This window comes from Lampetra fluviatilis, unplaced genomic scaffold (assembly GCF_964198595.1).
Source record: "Lampetra fluviatilis unplaced genomic scaffold, kcLamFluv1.1 SCAFFOLD_1264, whole genome shotgun sequence".
NCBI classification, from domain to species: Eukaryota; Metazoa; Chordata; class Hyperoartia; order Petromyzontiformes; family Petromyzontidae; genus Lampetra; species Lampetra fluviatilis.
This window is the reverse complement of record NW_027621103.1, coordinates 1-23,398: the sequence shown is the minus strand read 5'-3', so window position 1 is coordinate 23,398 and position 23,398 is coordinate 1. Positions and strand designations below refer to the sequence as shown.

The following is a 23,398-nucleotide window of genomic DNA, read 5'->3' as shown; positions in this document are numbered from 1 at the left end:
CCACTCACCCACCCACCCACTCACTCACGCACTCACTCACTCACGTCTATCCACTCACCACTCACCCACTCACTCCACTCACCCACCCCACCCACTCACCCACACACTCCACCCACCCACTCACTCACTCACCCACCCACTCACTCACCCACCACCACTCCCACCCACCCACCCACCCACCTCACACCCACCACTCACCCACCCACTCACTCACCCACCCACTCACTCCCACTCCCACCCACTCACGCACCCACTCACCCCCACCCACCCACTCACCCACTCACTCCACTCACCCACTCACACACTCCACCCACACCACTCACTCACCACCCATCACCCACTCACTCACCCACTCACTCACCACTCACCACCACCCACTCACCACCCACTCACTCACCCACCCACCCACTCAACTCACCCACCCACTCACTCACTCACTCACACCACCCACCCACCCACTCACCCACCCACTCACCCACCCACTCACCCACCCACCCACCCACTCACTCACTCACCCACCCACCCACTCAGCACCACTCACCCACTCCACCCACTCACTCACCCACCCACACCCACTCACCCACCCACCCACCCACACCCACTCACTCACCCACCCACTCACTCACCCACTCACCCACTCACCCACCCACTCACCCACCCACACTCACACACCCACTCACCACTCACCCACCCACCCACCCACTCACCCACCCACCCACTCACTCACGCACCCACTCACCACCACCCACTCACCACTCACTCACCCACCTCACACCACCCACCCACCCACCACTCACCCACTCACTCACCCACCCACTCACTCACTCACCCACCCACCCACCCACTCACTCACCCACCCACCCACTCACCCACCCACTCACCCACTCCACTCACCCCACCCACACCACCCACCCACTCACCCACACCACTCACCCACTCACCCACCCACCCACTCACCCACCCACTCACCCACTCACTCACCCACCACCCACTCACTCACTCACCACCCACCCACCCACTCACTCACCCACCCACCCACTCACTCACCCACCCACCCACTCACTCACCCACCCACCCACTCACCACCCACCCACTCACCCACTCACCCACCCACTCACCCACCCACTCACCCACCCACTCACTCACTCACCCACCCACCCCACTCACTCACCCACCACCCACTCACCCACACCCACCCACCCACTCACCACCACTCACCCACCCACTCACCACTCACTCCACTCACCCACCCACTCACTCACCTCACCCACCCCACTCACCCACCCACTCACTCACCCACCCACCCACTCACCCACCCACCCACCCACTCACTCACCTCACCCACCACACCCACCCACTCACTCACCCACACCACCCACTCACCCACCCACCCACTCACCCACCCACCCACTCACACCACCCACTCACTCACCCACCCACCCACCCACTCACTCACCCACTCCACCCACTCACCCACCCACTCACACCACCCACTCACCACTCACTCACCCACCCACTCACCCACCCACCCACTCACCCACTCACTCACCCACCACACCCACTCACCACCCACACTCACTCACCCACCCACTCACTCACCCACCCACCCACTCACTCACCCACCCACCCACTCACCCACCACCCACCCACTCACTCACCCACCCACCCACTCACCCACTCACCCACTCACTCCACCCACTCACCACCCACTCACTCACCCACCCACCCACTCACTCCACCACTCACCCACCACTCACTCACTCACCCACCCACTCACCCACCCACCCACCCACTCACACACTCACCCACCCACACCACACACCCACTCACCCACCCACTCACCCACCCACTCACTCACCTCACCCACCCACTCACCCACTCACTCACCCACTCACTCACTCACCCACTCACCCACCCACTCACCCACCCACTCACCCACTCACTCACCCACTCACCCACCCACTCACCCACTCACCCCACTCACCCACCCACTCACTCACCCACTCACCCACCCACTCACCCACTCACCCACCCACTCACCCACTCACTCACCCACTCACCCACCCACTCACCCACTCACACCCCCCACTCACCCCACTCACCCACCCTCTCACCCACTCACCACCACTCACCCACTCACTCACCCACTCACCCACCACTCACCCACTCATCACCCACCACTCACCCACTCACCCACTCACCCACCCACTCACTCACCCACTCACCCACCCACTCACCCACTCACTCACCACCCACTCACCCACTCACCCACCCACTCACCCACTCACCCACCCACTCACCCACTCACCCACCCACACACCCACTCACACCCACTCACCCACCTCACCCACCCACCCACCCACTCCACACACACCACCCACTCACTCACCCACCCACTCACCCACTCACCCACTCACCCACCCACTCACCCACTCACTCACCCACTCACCCACCCACTCACCTGTGTGTCTCTGTGTCTTTGTGTTTCTCTCTCCTGGAACGTTGTTGCTGTCGGCTTGAATGTCCTGATAACAACAACCACAACAACCATGACAACCACAACAACCACAACAACCACAACAACCATGACAACCACAACAACCATGACAACCACAACAACCATGACAACCACAACAACCATGACAACAACAACAACAACAACCACGACAACCATGACAACCACAACAACCACAACAACCACAACAACCACAACAACCATGACAACCACAACAACCATGACAACCACAACAACCATGACAACCACAACAACCACAACAACCATGACAACCACAACAACCATGACAACCACAACAACCATGACAACCACAACAACCATGACAACAACAACACCAACCACAACAACCATGACAACCACAACAACCACAACAACCACAACAACCATGACAACCACAACAACCATGACAACCACAACAACCACAACAACCATGACAACCACAACAACCACAACAACCACAACAACCATGACAACCACAACAACCATGACAACCACAACAACCATGACAACCACAACAACCATGACAACAACAACAACAACCACAACAACCATGACAACCACAACAACCACAACAACCACAACAACCACAACAACCATGACAACCACAACAACCATGACAACCACAACAACCACAACAACCACAACAACCATGACAACCACAACAACCATGACAACCACAACAACCATGACAACCACAACAACCATGACAACAACAACACCAACCACAACAACCATGACAACCACAACAACCACAACAACCACAACAACCATGACAACCACAACAACCACAACAACCATGACAACAACAACAACAACCACAACAACCACAACAACCACAACAACCATGACAACAACAACAACCTAAACAACCACCACAACAACATCCACAGCAACCACATCATCAACAACAACCACTACAACCACATTCACCACAACCTCAATAACCAAAACAAAAACAACCACAACAACAACAACCTAAACAACAACAACAACAACCTAAACTACCACCACAACCACAGCAACCACATCATCAACAACAACCACAACAACCACATTCACCACAACAACCACATCAACAACAACCACATCAACAACAACCACATCAACAACAACAACCACATCAACAACAACCACATCAACAACAACCACATCAACAACAACCACATCAACAACAACAACCACATCAACAACAACCACAACATCAACAACCACATCAACAACAACCACAACATCAACAACCACATCAACAACAACCACAACATCAACAACCACATCAACAACAACCACATCAACAACAACCACATCAACAACAACCACATCAACAACAACCACATCAACAACAACCACAACAACAACAACCACATCAACAACAACCACAACATCAACAACCACATCAACAACAACCACAACAACAACAACCACAACAACAACAACCCACAACATCAACAACCACAACAACAACAACCACATCAACAACAACCACATCAACAACAACCACATCAACAACAACCACATCAACAACAACCACAACAACAACAACCACAACAACAACAACCACAACATCAACAACCACATTAACAACAACCACAACAACAACAACCACATCAACAACAACCACATCAACAACAACCACAACAACAACAACCACATCAACAACAACCACATCAACAACAACCACAACATCAACAACCACATCAACAACAACCACATCAACAACAACCACAACAACAAACAACCACAACAACAACAACCACAACATCAACAACCACATCAACAACAACCACAACATCAACAACAACATCAACAACAACCACAACCTCAACAACAACATCAACAACAACCACAACATCAACAACAACATCAACAACAACCACAACAACAACAACCACAACAACAACAACCACATCAACAACAACCACAACCTCAACAACCACATCAACAACAACCACATCAACAACAACCACATCAACAACAACAACAACCACAACAACAACCACAACAACAACAACCACATCAACAACCACATCAACAACCACAGCAACCACATCAACAACAACCACATCAACAACAACCACAACAACAACAACCACAACAACAACAACCACATCAACAACAACCACAACAACAACAACCACATCAACAACAACCACATCAACAACAACCACAACAACAACAACCACAACAACAACAACCACATCAACAACAACCACAACAACCACAACAACAACAACCACATCAACAACAACCACAACAACAACAACCACATCAACAACAACCACATCAACAACAACCACAACAACAACAACCACAACAACAACAACCACATCAACAACAACCACAACAACAACAACCACATCAACAACCACAGCAACCACATCAACAACAACCACATCAACAACAACCACATCAACAACAACCACAACAACAATAACCACAACAACAACAACCACATCAACAACCACAGCAACCACATCAACAACAACCACAACAACCACAACCACAACAACCACAACCACCAAACAGTAGTGTATTGTACAGTAGGGCGTTGCACTGTATGGTAGTGCAGTGTACAGTAGGGTACTGTACAGTGTATATTATGTGGTGTACAGTTGTGTAACAGTGTAGTGTACAGTGTAGTGTGCAGTGTAGTGTACAGTGTAGTGTACAGTGTAGTGTGCAGTGTAGTGTATAGTGTGGTGTATAGTGTAGTGTATAGTGTAGTGTATAGTGTATAGTGTAGTGTAGTATATAGTGTAGTGTGTAGTGTAGTATATAGTGTAGTGTGTAGTGTATAGTGTAGTGTATAGTGTAGTGTATAGTGTAGTGTGTAGTGTAGTATATTAGTGTAGTGTGTAGTGTATAGTGTAGTGTATAGTGTAGTGTATAGTGTAGTGTATAGTGTAGTGTATAGTGTAGTGTATAGTGTAGTGTATAGTGTAGTGTATAGTGTAGTGTATAGTGTATAGTGTAGTGTATAGTGTAGTGTGTAGTGTAGTGTATAGTGTAGTGTGTAGTGTAGTGTATAGTGTAGTGTATAGTGTAGTGTATAGTGTAGTGTATAGTGTAGTGTATAGTGTATAGTGTAGTGTATAGTGTAGTGTGTAGTGTATAGTGTATAGTGTAGTGTATAGTGTAGTGTATAGTGTATAGTGTAGTGTATAGTGTAGTGTATAGTGTAGTGTATAGTGTAGTGTATAGTGTAGTGTATAGTGTAGTGTGTAGTGTAGTGTGTAGTGTAGTGTATAGTGTAGTGTATAGTGTAGTGTATAGTGTAGTGTATAGTGTATAGTGTAGTGTATAGTGTAGTGTGTAGTGTATAGTGTAGTGTATAGTGTAGTGTATAGTGTATAGTGTAGTGTATAGTGTAGTGTATAGTGTATAGTGTAGTGTATTGTAGTGTATAGTGTAGTGTATAGTGTAGTGTGTAGTGTAGTGTGTAGTGTAGTGTATAGTGTAGTGTATAGTGTAGTGTATAGTGTAGTGTATAGTGTAGTGTATAGTATAGTGTATAGTGTAGTGTATAGTGTAGTGTGTAGTGTATAGTGTAGTGTATAGTGTAGTGTATAGTAGTAGTGTACAGTGTAGTGTATAGTGTAGTGTATAGTGTAGTGTACAGTGTAGTGTATAGTGTAGTGTATAGTGTAGTGTATAGTAGTAGTGTACAGTGTAGTGTATAGTGTAGTGTATAGTGTAGTGTACAGTGTAGTGTACAGTATATAGTGTACAGTGTACAGTGTAGTGTACAGTACACAGTGTACAGTGTAGTGTACAGTACACAACGTCTCACCTTTGCCCCCCTCCTCCCCCTCCCCCCCTCCTCCTCTTTCGTTTCTTTCCCTTCCTCCCGTCTCCACGGCGACCGTCGCCGCCCTCTCCGTTGCCACGGCGACGACGACGACCCCCGTCGCCATGGCGACCGCTCCCATCACTGTCGTCATCGCTGCTGCTGCTGCTGCTGCTCCCTGTGCTGGTGCTGCTCACATCCAAGACCACGTCCTTGTGAGGGTCAGCACGGACAAAGTTGCGGCATTCGTAGGTCAGGTGACCAGCTGGGGGTGGGGGGGGGTGGGGGGGGGTGGGACACAGGGGGTGGGACAGTCACTCAGTCACTCACTCACTCAGTCAGTCAGTCACCCACTCACTCACCCACCCACTCACTCACCCACCCACCCACCCACTCAGTCACTCAGTCACTCACCCACCCACCCACTCACTCACTCACTCACCCACTCACCCACTCAGTCACTCAGTCACTCACCCACCCACTCACTCACCCACCCACCCACTCACCCACCCACCCACCCACTCACTCACTCACCCACTCAGTCACTCACTCAGTCAGTCACATCCAAGACCACGTCCTTGTGAGGATCGGCACGGACAAAGTTGCGGCATTCGTAGGTCAGGTGACCAGCTGGGGGTGGGGGGGGGGTGGGACACAGGGGGTGGGACAGTCAGTCAGTCACTCAGTTAGTCACTCAGTCACTCGCTCAATCAGTTACTCACTCAGTCACTCACTCAGTCAGTCACATCCAGGACCACGTCCTTGTGAGGATCGGCACGGACAAAGTTGCGGCATTCGTAGGTCAGGTGACCAGCTGGGTGTGGGGGGGGTGGGACACAGAAGGTGGGACAGTCAGTCAGTCACTCAGTTAGTCACTCAGTCACTCGCTCAATCAGTTACTCACTCAGTCACTCACTCAGTCAGTCACATCCAGGACCACGTCCTTGTGAGGATCGGCACGGACAAAGTTGCGGCATTCGTAGGTCAGGTGACCAGCTGGGTGTGGGGGGGGGGGCGGGGGGGGGGTGGGACACAGGGGGTGGGACACAGGGGGTGGGACAGTCAGTCAGTCACTCGCTCAGTCACTCGCTCAGTCACTCACTCAGTCACTCACCCACTCACTCACTCACTCAGTCACATCCAAGACCACGTCCTTGTGAGGGTCGGCACGGACAAAGTTGCGGCATTCGTAGGTCAGGTGACCAGCTGGGGGTGGGTGGGGGTGGGACAAGGGGGGTGGGGGGGGGGGTGGGACACAGGGGGTGGGACAGTCAGTCAGTCACTCAGTCACTCACTCACTCAGTCACTCACTCAGTCACTCAGTCACTCAGTCATTCACTCAGTCAGTCGCTCAGTCATTCACTCAGTCACTCACTCAGTCACTCAGTCACTTACTCAGTCACTCAGTCACTCACTCAGTCAGTCACATCCAGGACCACGTCCTTGTGAGGGTCGGCAGGGACAAAGTTGCGGCATTCGTAGGTCAGGTGACCAGCTGGGTGGGGGGGGGGCGGGGGGGGGTGGGACACAGGGGGTGGGACACAGGGGGTGGGACAGTCACTCACTCAGTTACTTAGTCATTCACTCAGTTAGTCACTCAGTCACTCGCTCAATCAGTTACTCACTCAGTCACTCACTCAGTCACTCAGTCAGTCGCTCAGTCACTCGCTCAATCAGTTACTCACTCAGTCACTCAGTCAGTCACTCAGTTAGTCACTCAGTCACTCGCTCAATCAGTTACTCACTCAGTCACTCAGTCAGTCGCTCAGTCACTCGCTCACTCAGTTACTTAGTCATTCACTCAGTTAGTCACTCAGTCACTCGCTCAATCAGTTACTCACTCAGTCACTCAGTCAGTCGCTCACCCACTCACTCACCCACCCACTCACCTACTCACCTACTCACCCACTCAGTCACTCAGTCACTCACCCACCCACCCACTCACCCACTCAGTCACTCAGTCACTCACCCACCCACTCACTCACTCACTCATACACTCACTCACTCACTCAGACACTCACTCACTCAGACACTCACTCACTCAGTCACTCAGTCACTCACCCACCCACTCACCCACTCACTCACTCAGTCAGTCAGTCACTCACTCACCCACTCAGTCACTCACCCACTCAGTCACTCACTCACCCACTCAGTCACTCACCCACTCAGTCACTCACTCAGTCAGTCACATCCAGGACCACGTCCTTGTGAGGGGCGACATGGACAAAGTTGCGGCATTCGTAGGTCAGGTGACCAGCTGGGTGGGGGGGGGGTGGGACACGGGGGGTTAATGTGGAGACACTCAGTCACTTAGTCAGTCAGTTACTCAGTCAGTCAGTCACTCAGTCACTCACTCAGTCACTCACTCAGTCACCCAGTCACTCACTCAGTCACTCAGTCACTCACTCACTCACTCAGTTACTCAGTCAGTCACTCACTCACTCAGTCACTCACCCACCCACCCACTCACCCACCCACTCACCCACTCAGTCACTCAGTCACCCACCCACTCACCCACTCACCCACTCACCCACTCACCCACTCACTCAGTCAGTCACTCACTCACTCATTCACCCACTCACTCACTTACTCAGTCACTCACTCACCCACCCACCCACCCACTCAGTCACTCACTCAGTCACTCACTCACTCACTCAGTCACTCACTCACTCAGTCAGTCACTCACTCACTCAGTCACTCACTCAGTCAGTCACTCACTCAGTCAGTCAGTCACTCACTCAGTCACTCACTCACTCACTCAGTCAGTCAGTCACTCACTCAGTCAGTCACTCACTCAGTCACTCACTCAGTCAGTCACTCACTCAGTCACTCACTCACTCACTCAGTCACCCAGTCACTCAGTCAGTCACTCAGTCACTCAGTCAGTCAGTCAGTTACTCACTCAGTAGTAGTGTAGTAGTGTAGTAGTAGTGGTAGTGTAATAGTAGTAGTGTAGTATTTGTAGTGTAGTAGTAGTAGTGTAGTATTTGTAGTGTAGTAGTAGTAGTGTAGTAGTAGTAGTGTAGTAGTAGTGATAGTGTAGTAGTAGTAGTGTAGTGATGGTAGTGATGGTAGTGTGTGTGATTGTAGTGTAGTAGTAGTGATGGTAGTAGTGATGGTAGTGGTAGTAGTAGTGATGGTAGTGATGGTAGTGTGTGTGATTGTAGTGTAGTAGTAGTGATGGTAGTAGTGTAGTATTAGTGATAGTAGTGTAGTAGTAGTGTAGTAGTGGTGATGGTAGTGTGTGTGATTGTAGTGTAGTAGTAGTGATGGTAGTAGTGATGGTAGTGGTGATGGTAGTGATGGTAGTGATGGTAGTGGTGGCAGTGTGTGTGATTGTAGTGTAGTAGTAGTGATGGTAGTAGTGATGGTAGTGGTAGTAGTGATGGTAGTGATGGTAGTGATGGCAGTGTGTGTGATTGTAGTGTAGTAGTAGTGATGGTAGTAGTGATGGTAGTGGTGATGGTAGTGATGGTAGTGATGGTAGTGTGTGTGATTGTAGTGTAGTAGTAGTGATGGTAGTAGTGATGGTAGTGGTGATGGTAGTGATGGTAGTGATGGTAGTGGTGGCAGTGTGTGTGATTGTAGTGTAGTAGTAGTGATGGTAGTAGTGATGGTAGTGGTAGTAGTGATGGTAGTGATGGTAGTGATGGCAGTGTGTGTGATTGTAGTGTAGTAGTAGTGATGGTAGTAGTGATGGTAGTGGTGATGGTAGTGATGGTAGTGATGGTAGTGTGTGTGATTGTAGTGTAGTAGTAGTGATGGTAGTAGTGATGGTAGTGGTGATGGTAGTGATGGTAGTGATGGTAGTGTGTGTGATTGTAGTGTAGTAGTAGTGATGGTAGTAGTGATGGTAGTGGTAGTAGTGATGGTAGTGATGGTAGTGATGGCAGTGTGTGTGATTGTAGTGTAGTAGTAGTGATGGTAGTGGTAGTAGTAGTGATGGTAGTGGTGATGGTAGTGGTGATGGTAGTGGTGATGGTAGTGATGGTAGTGATGGTAGTGTGTGTGATTGTAGTGTAGTAGTAGTGATGGTAGTAGTGATGGTAGTGGTGATGGTAGTGATGGTAGTGATGATGGTGTAGTAGTAGTGATGATAGTGGTAGTAGTAGTGATGGTAGTGATGGTAGTGGTGATGGCAGTGGTGATGGTAGTGTAGTAGTGTAGTAGTGATGGTAGTAGTGATGGTAGTGATGGTAGTGGTGATGGCAGTGGTGATGGTAGTGTAGTAGTGTAGTAGTGATGGTAGTAGTGATGGTAGTGATGGTAGTGTAGTAGTAGTGATGATAGTGGTAGTAGTAGTGATGGTAGTGATGGCAGTGGTGATGGCAGTGGTGATGGTAGTGTAGTAGTGTAGTAGTGATGGTAGTAGTGATGGTAGTGATGGTGGTGATGGCAGTGATGGCAGTGGTGATGGTAGTGTAGTAGTAGTGTAGTAGTAGTGATGGCAGTGGTGATGGTAGTAGTGATGGTAGTAGTAGTAGTGGTGATGGTAGTGATGGTAGTGATGGTAGTAGTGATGGTAGTGTAGTAGTAGTGGTAGTAGTAGTGGTAGTAGTAGTGATGGTAGTAGTGATGGTAGTAGTAGTAGTGGTGATGGTAGTGATGGTAGTGATGGTAGTGATGGTAGTAGTGATGGTAGTGTAGTAGTAGTGTAGTAGTAGTGGTGGTAGTAGTGTAGTAGTAGTGATGGTAGTGATGGTAGTGATGGTAGTAATGATGGTAGTGTAGTAGTAGTGATGGTAGTAGTGTAGTAGTAGTGTAGTAGTGGTGATGGCAGTGGTGATGATAGTGGTAGTGTAGTAGTAGTGTAGTAGTAGTGATGGTAGTAGTGTAGTAGTAGTGTAGTAGTGGTGATGGCAGTGGTGATGATAGTGGTAGTGTAGTAGTAGTGTAGTAGTAGTGATGGTAGTGATGGTAGTGGTAGTAGTGGTAGTAGTGATGGTAGTGGTGATGGTGATGGTAGTGATGGTGGTGGTGATGGTAGTTTGTGTGATTGCTACTCACGGTATCCACATTTCTTACACCCGGCACGGACACTCTCTGAGTTGAGGCCTAAACAACAACAACAACAACAACATCAACAACAACATCAACAACATCAACAACAACATCAACAACATCAACATCATCAACATCATCAACATCAACAACAACATCAACAACATCAACAACAACATCAACAACATCAACAACATCATCAACAACATCAACAACATCAACATCATCAACATCAACAACATCAACAACAACATCAACAACATCAACAACATCAACAACAACATCAACAACATCAACATCATCAACATCATCAACATCAACAACATCAACAACATCATCAACAACAACATCAACAACATCAACAACATCATCAACAACAACATCAACAACAACATCAACATCATCAACAACATCAACAACATCAACAACATCAACAACATCAACAACAACATCAACAACATCAACAACAACATCAACAACATCAACAACATCAACAACATCATCAACATCATCAACAACATCATCATCAACAACAACAACAACAACATCATCAACAACATCATCAACATCATCAACATCATCAACAACATCAACAACAACATCAACAACATCAACAACATCAACATCATCAACATCATCAACATCATCAACAACATCAACAACAACATCAACAACATCAACAACATCAACATCATCAACATCATCAACAACATCATCAACAACATCAACAACAACATCAACAACATCAACAACATCACCCATTAACACTGAACCCCATTAACACTGAACCCTGTGGGAGCCTTAGTCTGGCTCTGTGAGCCTCAGTGATTAACACTGAACCCTGTGGGAGCCTCAGTCTGGCTCTGTGAGTCTCAGCGATTAACACTGAACCCTGTGGGAGCCTCAGTCTGGCTCTGTGAGTCTCAGCGATTAACACTGAACCCTGTGGGAGCCTCAGTCTGGCACTGTGAGCCTCAGTGATTAACACTGAACCCTGTGGGAGCCTCAGTCTGGCACTGTGAGCCTCAGAGATTAACACTGAACCCTGTGGGAGCCTCAGTCTGGCTCTGTGAGCCTCAGAGATTAACACTGAACCCTGTGGGAGCCTCAGTCTGGCACTGTGAGCCTCAGTGATTAACACTGAACCCTGTGGGAGCCTCAGTCTGGCACTGTGAGCCTCAGAGATTAACACTGAACCCTGTGGGAGCCTCAGTCTGGCTCTGTGAGCCTCAGAGATTAACACTGAACCCTGTGGGAGCCTCAGTCTGGCTCTGTGAGCCTCAGTGATTAACACTGAACCCTGTGGGAGCCTCAGTCTGGCTCTGTGAGTCTCAGCGATTAACACTGAACCCTGTGGGAGCCTCAGTCTGGCTCTGTGAGCCTCAGAGATTAACACTGAACCCTGTGGGAGCCTCAGTCTGGCTCTGTGAGTCTCAGCGATTAACACTGAACCCTGTGGGAGCCTTAGTCTGGCTCTGTGAGCCTCAGTGATTAACACTGAACCCTGTGGGAGCCTTAGTCTGGCTCTGTGAGCCTCAGTGATTAACACTGAACCCTGTGGGATCCTTAGTCTGGCTCTGTGAGCCTCAGTGATTAACACTGAACCCTGTGGGAGCCTCAGTCTGGCTCTGTGAGCCTCAGTGATTAACACTGAACCCTGTGGGAGCCTCAGTCTGGCTCTGTGAGCCTCAGTGATTAACACTGAACCCTGTGGGAGCCTTAGTCTGGCTCTGTGAGCCTCAGATATTAACACTGAACCCTGTGGGAGCCTCAGTCTGGCTCTGTGAGCCTCAGTGATTAACACTGAACCCTGTGGGAGCCTCAGTCTGGCTCTGTGAGCCTCAGTGATTAACACTGAACCCTGTGGGAGCCTCAGTCTGGCTCTGTGAGTCTCAGTGATTAACACTGAACCCTGTGGGAGCCTTAGTCTGGCTCTGTGAGCCTCAGTGATTAACACTGAACCCTGTGGGAGCCTCAGTCTGGCTCTGTGAGTCTCAGTGATTAACTCTGAACCCTGTGGGAGCCTCAGTCTGGCTCTGTGAGTCTCAGCGATTAACACTGAACCCTGTGGGAGCCTTAGTCTGGCTCTGTGAGCCTCAGTGATTAACACTGAACCCTGTGGGAGCCTCAGTCTGGCTCTGTGAGCCTCAGTGATTAACACTGAACCCTGTGGGAGCCTCAGTCTGGCTCTGTGAGTCTCAGTGATTAACACTGAACCCTGTGGGAGCCTTAGTCTGGCTCTGTGAGCCTCAGTGATTAACACTGAACCCTGTGGGAGCCTCAGTCTGGCTCTGTGAGTCTCAGTGATTAACTCTGAACCCTGTGGGAGCCTCAGTCTGGCTCTGTGAGTCTCAGCGATTAACACTGAACCCTGTGGGAGCCTTAGTCTGGCTCTGTGAGCCTCAGTGATTAACACTGAACCCTGTGGGAGCCTCAGTCTGGCTCTGTGAGCCTCAGTGATTAACACTGAACCCTGTGGGAGCCTCAGTCTGGCTCTGTGAGCCTCAGTGATTAACACTGAACCCTGTGGGAGCCTCAGTCTGGCTCTGTGAGCCTCAGTGATTAACTCTGAACCCTGTGGGAGCCTCAGTCTGGCTCTGTGAGTCTCAGCGATTAACACTGAACCCTGTGGGAGCCTTAGTCTGGCTCTGTGAGCCTCAGTGATTAACACTGAACCCTGTGGGAGCCTCAGTCTGGCTCTGTGAGCCTCAGTGATTAACACTGAACCCTGTGGGAGCCTCAGTCTGGCTCTGTGAGTCTCAGCGATTAACACTGAACCCTGTGGGAGCCTTAGTCTGGCTCTGTGAGTCTCAGCGATTAACACTGAACCCTGTGGGAGCCTTAGTCTGGCTCTGTGAGCCTCAGTGATTAACACTGAACCCTGTGGGAGCCTCAGTCTGGCTCTGTGAGTCTCAGCGATTAACACTGAACCCTGTGGGAGCCTTAGTCTGGCTCTGTGAGCCTCAGTGATTAACACTGAACCCTGTGGGAGCCTTAGTCTGGCTCTGTGAGCCTCAGTGATTAACACTGAACCCTGTGGGAGCCTTAGTCTGGCTCTGTGAGCCTCAGTGATTAACACTGAACCCTGTGGGAGCCTTAGTCTGGCTCTGTGAGCCTCAGTGATTAACACTGAACCCTGTGGGAGCCTTAGTCTGGCTCTGTGAGCCTCAGTGATTAACACTGAACCCTGTGGGAGCCTCAGTCTGGCTCTGTGAGCCTCAGAGATTAACACTGAACCCTGTGGGAGCCTCAGTCTGGCTCTGTGAGCCTCAGTGATTAACACTGAACCCTGTGGGAGCCTCAGTCTGGCTCTGTGAGCCTCAGAGATTAACACTGAACCCTGTGGGAGCCTCAGTCTGGCTCTGTGAGCCTCAGTGATTAACACTGAACCCTGTGGGAGCCTTAGTCTGGCTCTGTGAGCCTCAGTGATTAACACTGAACCCTGTGGGAGCCTTAGTCTGGCTCTGTGAGCCTCAGTGATTAACACTGAACCCTGTGGGAGCCTTAGTCTGGCTCTGTGAGCCTCAGTGATTAACACTGAACCCTGTGGGAGCCTTAGTCTGGCTCTGTGAGCCTCAGTGCTTAACACTGAACCCTGTGGGAGCCTCAGTCTGGCTCTGTGAGTCTCAGAGATTAACACTGAACCCTGTGGGAGCCTCAGTCTGGCTCTGTGAGCCTCAGTGATTAACTCTGAACCCTGTGGGAGCCTCAGTCTGGCTCTGTGAGCCTCAGAGATTAACACTGAACCCTGTGGGAGCCTCAGTCTGGCTCTGTGAGCCTCAGAGATTAACACTGAACCCTGTGGGAGCCTCAGTCTGGCTCTGTGAGCCTCAGAGATTAACACTGAACCCTGTGGGAGCCTCAGTCTGGCTCTGTGAGTCTCAGTGATTAACACTGAACCCTGTGGGAGCCTCAGTCTGGCTCTGTGAGCCTCAGAGATTAACACTGAACCCTGTGGGAGCCTCAGTCTGGCTCTGTGAGCCTCAGAGATTAACACTGAACCCTGTGGGAGCCTCAGTCTGGCTCTGTGAGTCTCAGTGATTAACACTGAACCCTGTGGGAGCCTCAGTCTGGCTCTGTGAGTCTCAGCGATTAACACTGAACCCTGTGGGAGCCTTAGTCTGGCTCTGTGAGTCTCAGCGATTAACACTGAACCCTGTGGGAGCCTCAGTCTGGCTCTGTGAGCCTCAGTGATTAACACTGAACCCTGTGGGAGCCTCAGTCTGGCTCTGTGAGCCTCAGTGATTAACACTGAACCCTGTGGGAGCCTCAGTCTGGCTCTGTGAGCCTCAGCGATTAACACTGAACCCTGTGGGAGCCTCAGTCTGGCTCTGTGAGCCTCAGCGATTAACACTGAACCCTGTGGGAGCCTCAGTCTGGCTCTGTGAGCCTCAGTGATTAACACTGAACCCTGTGGGAGCCTCAGTCTGGCTCTGTGAGCCTCAGCGATTAACACTGAACCCTGTGGGAGCCTCAGTCTGGCTCTGTGAGCCTCAGAGATTAACACTGAACCCTGTGGGAGCCTCAGTCTGGCTCTGTGAGCCTCAGTGATTAACACTGAACCCTGTCGGAGCCTCACTAACAGCGGACCCCACTAATTAATAGGGGATCCCACTAATTGACAGTTGATCCCACTAATTGAGCCGTCCCAAGCGCGTTACCTTCCATGCAGAGTCGATGGCGGAAGTCGGTTTCCTTGGTCGCGCGCACGCGAACAACTTCCGGGTCACCAAATTAACATATTTTTTTTCATGTTTTTATTAACTTTTAATTTTAACAAAGATTTAAATTAATCGAGCTTCGTCGCTTTATATCGTGACTCTGATTTTAACTCTTTCGCTATTAAATTCGTTTTATTTTTTTAAACCAAAAAAGTGTTTAGAAATGTTTTTTTTATTTAAATAGGAACTACTTCCGGTATGTCAAGGGTCGCGCGCGCGCGCAGCGAGTTCACGATTCGATGGTGACGTCACATCCGATTTTAAAACTTTAATTTTTTTTTAATTTTAGAAGCGAATTTTGTAGCGAGATTTTATCGCGGTCTCGTCTGAGTGTTCGGCTATGCGGCTCAGATTTGCAGACTTTTATAATTTTGTGTTTGTACCATAGACCATTCAAAACTACCCATAGACTCAACACTGCCACCCATAGACTCAACACTGCCCCATAGACTCAACACTGCCCCATAGACTCAACACTGCCACCCATAGACTCAACACTGCCACCCATAGACTCAACACTGCCACCCATAGACTCAACACTGCCACCCATAGACTCAACACTGCCACCCATAGACTCAACACTGCCACCCATAGACTCAACACTGCCACCCATAGACTCAACACTGCCACCCATAGACTCAACACTGCCACCCATAGACTCAACACTGCACCATAGACTCAACACTGCCACCCATAGACTCAACACTGCCCCATAGACTCAACACTGCCACCCATAGACTCAACACTGCCCATAGACTCAACACTGCCACCCATAGACTCAACACTGCCCCATAGACTCAACACTGCCACCCATAGACTCAACACTGCACCATAGACTCAACACTGCCCCATAGACTCAGCACTGCACCATAGACTCAACACTGCCCCATAGACTCAACACTGCCCCATAGACTCAACACTGCACCATAGACTCAACACTGCACCATAGACTCAACACTGCACCATAGACTCAACACTGCACCATAGACTCAACACTGCACCATAGACTCAACACTGCCCCATAGACTCAACACTGCCCATAGACTCAACACTGCCCATAGACTCAACACTGCCCCATAGACTCAACACTGCACCATAGATTCAACACTGCCCCATAGACTCAACACTGCCCCATAGACTCAACACTGCACCATAGACTCAACACTGCACCATAGACTCAACACTGCCCCATAGACTCAACACTGCACCATAGACTCAACACTGCCCATAGACTCAACACTGCCCCATAGACTCAACACTGCCCCATAGACTCAACACTGCACCATAGACTCAGCACTGCACCATAGACTCAACACTGCACCATAGACTCAACACTGCACCATAGACTCAACACTGCACCATAGACTCAACACTGCACCATAGACTCAACACTGCCCCATAGACTCAACACTGCCCATAGACTCAACACTGCCCCATAGACTCAACACTGCACCATAGATTCAACACTGCACCATAGACTCAACACTGCCACCCATAGACTCAACACTGCCCCATAGACTCAGCACTGCACCATAGACTCAACACTGCCCCATAGACTCAGCACTGCACCATAGACTCAACACTGCCCCATAGACTCAACACTGCCCCATAGACTCAACACTGCACCATAGACTCAACACTGCACCATAGACTCAACACTGCACCATAGACTCAACACTGCACCATAGACTCAACACTGCCCATAGACTCAGCACTGCACCATAGACTCAACACTGCCCCATAGACTCAACACTGCCCCATAGACTCAACACTGCACCATAGACTCAACACTGCCCCATAGACTCAACACTGCCCCATAGACTCAACACTGCCCCATAGACTCAACACTGCCCCATAGACTCAACACTGCACCATAGACTCAACACTGCCCCATAGACTCAACACTGCCCCATAGACTCAACACTGCCCCATAGACTCAACACTGCCCCATAGACTCAACACTGCCCCATAGACTCAACACTGCCCCATAGACTCAACACTGCCCCATAGACTCAACACTGCCCCATAGACTCAACACTGCCCCATAGACTCAACACTGCCCCATAGACTCAACACTGCCCCATAGACTCAACATTGCCCCATAGACTCAACACTGCCCCATAGACTCAACACTGCCCCATAGACTCAACACTGCCCCATAGACTCAACACTGCCCCATAGACTCAACACTGCCCCATAGACTCAACATTGCCCCATAGACTCAACACTGCCCCATAGACTCAACATTGCCCCATAGACTCAACACTGCCCCATAGACTCAACACTGCCCCATAGACTCAACACTGCCCCATAGACTCAACACTGCCCCATAGACTCAACACTGCCCCATAGACTCAACACTGCCCCATAGACTCAACACTGCCCCATAGACTCAACACTGCCCCATAGACTCAACACTGCCCATAGACTCAACACTGCCCATAGACTCAACACTGCCCCATAGACTCAACATTGCCCCATAGACTCAACACTGCCCCATAGACTCAACACTGCCCCATAGACTCAACACTGCCCCATAGACTCAACACTGCCCCATAGACTCAACACTGCCCCATAGACTCAACACTGCCCATAGACTCAACACTGCCCCATAGACTCAACACTGCCCCATAGACTCAACACTGCCCCATAGACTCAACATTGCCCCATAGACTCAACACTGCCCCATAGACTCAACACTGCCCCATAGACTCAACACTGCCCCATAGACTCAACACTGCCCCATAGACTCAACATTGCCCCATAGACTCAACACTGCCCCATAGACTCAACACTGCCCCATAGACTCAACATTGCCCCATAGACTCAACACTGCCCCATAGACTCAACACTGCCCCATAGACTCAACACTGCCCCATAGACTCAACACTGCCCCAAAGCCCCTCCCCCCTCCACCCCCAAGCCCCTCCCCCCTCACCCCCCACCACAGTGAAATCCCCGCTCACTGATTGGTCGCCGGACAGCTCACGCGCCCTGGCGTTCGATCGCGTTTTGATTGGTCGAGACGGTGGTGGGCGGGGTTAGTGTGGCGAGAGGGGGTGTGGCTCGATCACGTGACCCCCCACCCACCCGCGTTGAGCCAATCAGCGCACGGGCTGGCTCTACAATCACCCCCACTCGCACGTTACGTCATCCACCGGCTCGGCCAATCGGTACTCGAGCTTGAAGATGCGAGGGGGGGGGGATGGTGTGGGAGGGGGTGTGGCTTGGTCTAGCGTTGAGCCAATCAGCGCGCGAGTTGTTCCGTTACCCGGAGGCTCGGCCAATCAGACTCGAGCTTGAAAAAAATTGGGGGGGAGGGGGTGTGGGGGCAGGGAAAGCCGCGCGCTGATTGGCTGAACGCGCGTCAGGAGACACGCCCCTCCCCACCGCCTCCCTCCTCCAATCAACAGCGGAGGGGGGAGGACGGTGGGAGAGTGGGTGGGGGCTACGGTGAAAGTGGGCGGAGCTACATGAGGAGTGGGCGGGGCTACACGGGGAGTGGGTGGGGGCTACATGGGGAGTGGGTGGGGGCTACGGTGAAAGTGGGCGGAGCTACATGAGGAGTGGGCGGAGCTACATGAGGAGTAGGTGGGGGCTACATGGGGAGTGGTTGGGGGCTACGGTGAAAGTGGGCGGAGCTACATGAAGAGTGGGCGGGGCTACACGGGGAGTGGGTGGGGGCTACGGTGAAAGTGGGCGGAGCTACATGAGGAGTGGGTGGGGGCTACATGGGGAGAGGGGGGAGGGGCTGTAGGGAGAGGGGGGGCAGCTCGTCACGTGACCGGCTTCCAGTCCACACTGAGATCAGAGCGAGCGGAGTGGTGAGTGAGTGGTGAGTGTGGTGAGTGGTGAGTGTGTGGTGAGTGTGGTGAGTGAGTGGTGAGTGAGTGGTGAGTGAGTGGTGAGTAGGTGAGTGTGTGGTGAGTGAGTGGTGAGTGTGTGGTGAGTGGTGAGTAGGTGAGTGTGTGGTGAGTGAGTGGTGAGTGTGGTGAGTGTGTGGTGAGTGTGGTGAGTAGGTGGTGAGTGAGTGGTGAGTGGGTGGGTGAGTGAGTGAGTGGGTGAGTGAGTGAGTGGGTGAGTGGTGAGTGGGTGAGTGAGTGAGTGGGTGAGTGGGTGAGTGAGTGGGTGAGTGAGTGGGTGGGTGAGTGGGTGAGTGGGTGGGTGAGTGGGGTGAGTGAGTGAGTGGGTGAGTGAGTGAGTGGGTGGGTGAGTGGGTGAGTGAGTGGGTGGGTGAGTGGGTGAGTGAGTGGGTGAGTGGGTGAGTGGTGAGTGAGTGGGTGGGTGAGTGGGTGGGTGAGTGGGTGAGTGGGTGAGTGAGTGAGTGGGTGGGTGAGTGGGTGAGTGGGTGAGTGAGTGGGTGGGTGAGTGGGTGAGTGAGTGGGTGGGTGGATGAGTGAGTGAGTGGGTGAGTGAGTGGGTGGGTGAGTGAGTGGGTGAGTGAGTGAGTGGGTGGGTGAGTGGGTGGGTGAGTGGGTGAGTGAGTGGGTGGGTGAGTGAGTGAGTGGGTGAGTGGTGAGTGGGTGAGTGGTGGTGAGTGAGTGGGTGAGTGGTGAGTGAGTGAGTGGGTGAGTGGGTGAGTGAGTGGGTGGGTGAGTGGGTGAGTGGGTGGGTGTGTGGGTGAGTGGTGAGTGGTGGGTGAGTGGTGAGTGGTGGTGAGTGGGTGAGTGGGTGAGTGTGTGAGTGGTGGTGAGTGAGTGTGTGAGTGGGTGTGTGTGGGTGTGTGGAGTGGGTGGGGGTGGGTGGTGGGTGAGTGGGTGAGTGGGTGGGTGGGTGGGTGAGTGGGTGGGGTGGGGATGTGGTGGGGGGGGTGTGGGTGAGTGGTGAGTGGGTGGGGTGGGGTGAGTGGGTGAGGGGTGTGTGAGTGGGTGAGTGGGGTGTGTGGTGGTGGGTGGGTGGTGAGTGGTGGGGGTGGTGGGTGGGTGAGTGGTGAGTGGTGAGTGGGTGGGTGAGTGGGTGGGTGAGTGGGTGAGTGGTGGGTGTGGGTGGGTGGGTGAGTGGGTGAGTGGGTGGGTGGGTGGGTGGGGTGGGTGTGGGGGTGGTGAGTGGGTGGGGTGGTGGGTGGTGTGTGGGTGGGTGTGGGTGTGTGGTGAGTGTGTGAGTGGGTGGGTGGGTGGTGGGTGAGTGGGTGGGTGGGTGGGGGTGGTGGTGAGTGGGTGTGGTGGGTGGTGAGTGAGTGGGGTGGGTGAGTGGTGGGGGTGGGTGGGTGGTGGGTGGGTGGTGGTGGTGGGTGGGTGGTGGGTGGGTGGGTGGTGGGTGGGGTGGGTGTGTGGTGTGGGTGGTGGGGGGTGGGGGTGTGGGTGGTGGGGGGGGGGTGGGGGTGGGGTGGGTGGGGGGGTGGGTGGGTGGGGTGGGGTGGGGGTGTGGTGGTGGGGGTGGGTGGGGGTGGTGGGTGGTGTGGGGTGGGGTGTGTGGGGTGTGTGGGTGGTGGTGGGGGGTGGTGGTGGGGTGGGTGGGTGGGGTGGGTGTGGGGGTGGTGGGGTGGGTGGGGTGGTGGGGGTGGGTGGGTGTGGGGTGGGGTGGGGGGTGTGTGGTGTGTGGGTGGGTGAGTGGGTGGTGGGGGGGTGGGTGGGTGGGGGTGGGGGGGTGGGTGGGTGGTGTGGGTGGTGGGTGTGTGGGTGGGTGGGGGTGTGGGGTGGGTGTGTGGTGGGTGGGTGGGTGGGGTGGTGAGTGGGGGGTGGGTGGGTGGGTGGGGGGTGGGGTGGTGGTGGTGGGTGGGTGGTGGGTGGGGGGTGGGGGTGGTGGGTGGGGGTGTGGGTGGGTGGTGGGGGGGTGGGTGGGGGTGGGTGGGGTGGTGGGGGTGGGGGGGGGTGGGGGGTGGTGGGTGTGTGGGTGGGTGGGGGGTGGTGGGTGGGTGGGGGGTGGTGGTGGGTGGGTGGTGGGTGTGTGGGGGTGGTGGGGTGTGTGGGTGGGTGGGTGGGTGGTGGGGTGGGTGGGTGGGTGTGGGGTGTGTGGGTGGTGGGTGGTGGTGGGTGGGTGGGTGGGTGGGTGGTGGGGTGGTGGGTGGGTGGGTGGGTGGTGGTGGGTGGGGTGGTGGGGGGGTGGGGGGTGGGTGGTGGGGGTGGGGGGTGTGTGGTGGGTGAGTGGGTGGGTGGGTGGGTGGTGGGTGGGTGGTGGGTGGTGGGTGGGTGGTGGGTGGGGAGTGGGTGGGTGGGGGTGGGGTGTGGGTGGGGGGTGTGGGGTGAGTGGGGTGTGGGGGTGGGGGTGGTGGGTGGGTGGGGGGTGGGTGGGTGGGTGGGTGGGTGGTGTGTGGGTGGTGGGGTGTGGGTGGGGGTGAGTGGGTGGGGGGTGGGTGAGTGGGTGAGTGGGTGGGGGTGAGTGGGTGGTGGGTGGGTGGGTGGTGGGTGTGTGGTGGGTGAGTGGGTGAGTGGTGGGGGTGGGTGGGTGGTGGGTGGTGAGTGGGTGGTGTGGGTGAGTGGGGAGTGGGTGGGTGGGTGAGTGGGTGGTGTGGGTGGTGGTGTGTGGTGGGTGGGGGTGGGGTGAGTGGGTGGTGGGTGAGTGTGGTGGGTGGGTGTGTGGGTGAGTGAGTGGGTGGGTGGTGAGTGGGTGGGTGAGTGGGTGAGTGGTGGGTGGGTGAGTGGGTGTGGGTGAGTGGTGAGTGGGTGGTGGGTGAGTGAGTGGGTGGGTGAGTGGGTGAGTGGGTGGGGGTGTGGGTGGTGAGTGAGTGAGTGAGTGGGTGGGTGGGTGAGTGGGTGGTGAGTGGGTGGGTGGGTGGTGAGTGGGTGAGTGGGTGGGTGAGTGGTGTGGGTGGTGAGTGGGTGAGTGGGTGAGTGGGTGGGTGAGGGTGGGTGGGTGAGTGGGTGAGTGGGTGAGTGGGTGAGTGAGTGGTGAGTGGGTGGGTGAGTGGGTGAGTGGGTGGGTGTGGGTGAGTGGGTGAGTGAGGGTGAGTGGGTGGGTGGTGTGGTGAGTGGGTGAGTGAGTGGGTGAGTGGGTGGTGAGTGAGTGAGTGGGTGGTGGTGGGTGAGTGAGTGGGTGGGTGAGTGAGTGGGTGAGTGAGTGGGGGGTGAGTGGGTGAGTGAGTGGGTGGGTGGGTGAGTGGGTGGGTGGGTGAGTGGGTGAGTGGGTGAGTGGGTGAGTGAGTGGGTGAGTGGGTGGGTGAGTGGGTGAGTGGGTGGGTGAGTGAGTGAGTGGTGGGGTGAGTGGGTGAGTGAGTGAGTGGGTGGTGAGTGGTGAGTGAGTGAGTGGGTGGTGAGTGGGTGAGTGGGTGAGTGAGTGGGTGGGTGAGTGGGTGAGTGAGTGGGTGGGTGGGTGAGTGAGTGAGTGGGTGAGTGGGTGGGTGAGTGAGTGAGTGAGTGGGTGAGTGAGGTGAGTGGGTGGGTGAGTGGGTGAGTGAGTGGGTGGGTGAGTGGAGTGAGTGAGTGGGTAGTGTGAGTGAGT

At 53.1% G+C, this 23,398-nt stretch overlaps 1 long non-coding RNA gene across 1 annotated transcript; it reads right to left on the bottom strand.

Annotated features, from left to right (window-relative positions):
* Nucleotides 1-8,477: 8,477 nt before the first annotated feature.
* Nucleotides 8,478-15,991, bottom strand: LOC144954767 (uncharacterized). The gene is made up of 3 exons (XR_013641351.1): nt 15,962-15,991; nt 11,307-11,354; nt 8,478-8,556 (listed from the first exon to the last, which is right to left on the bottom strand). It is a non-coding gene; the product is annotated as an uncharacterized LOC144954767 (long non-coding RNA).
* Nucleotides 15,992-23,398: the final 7,407 nt, after the last annotated feature.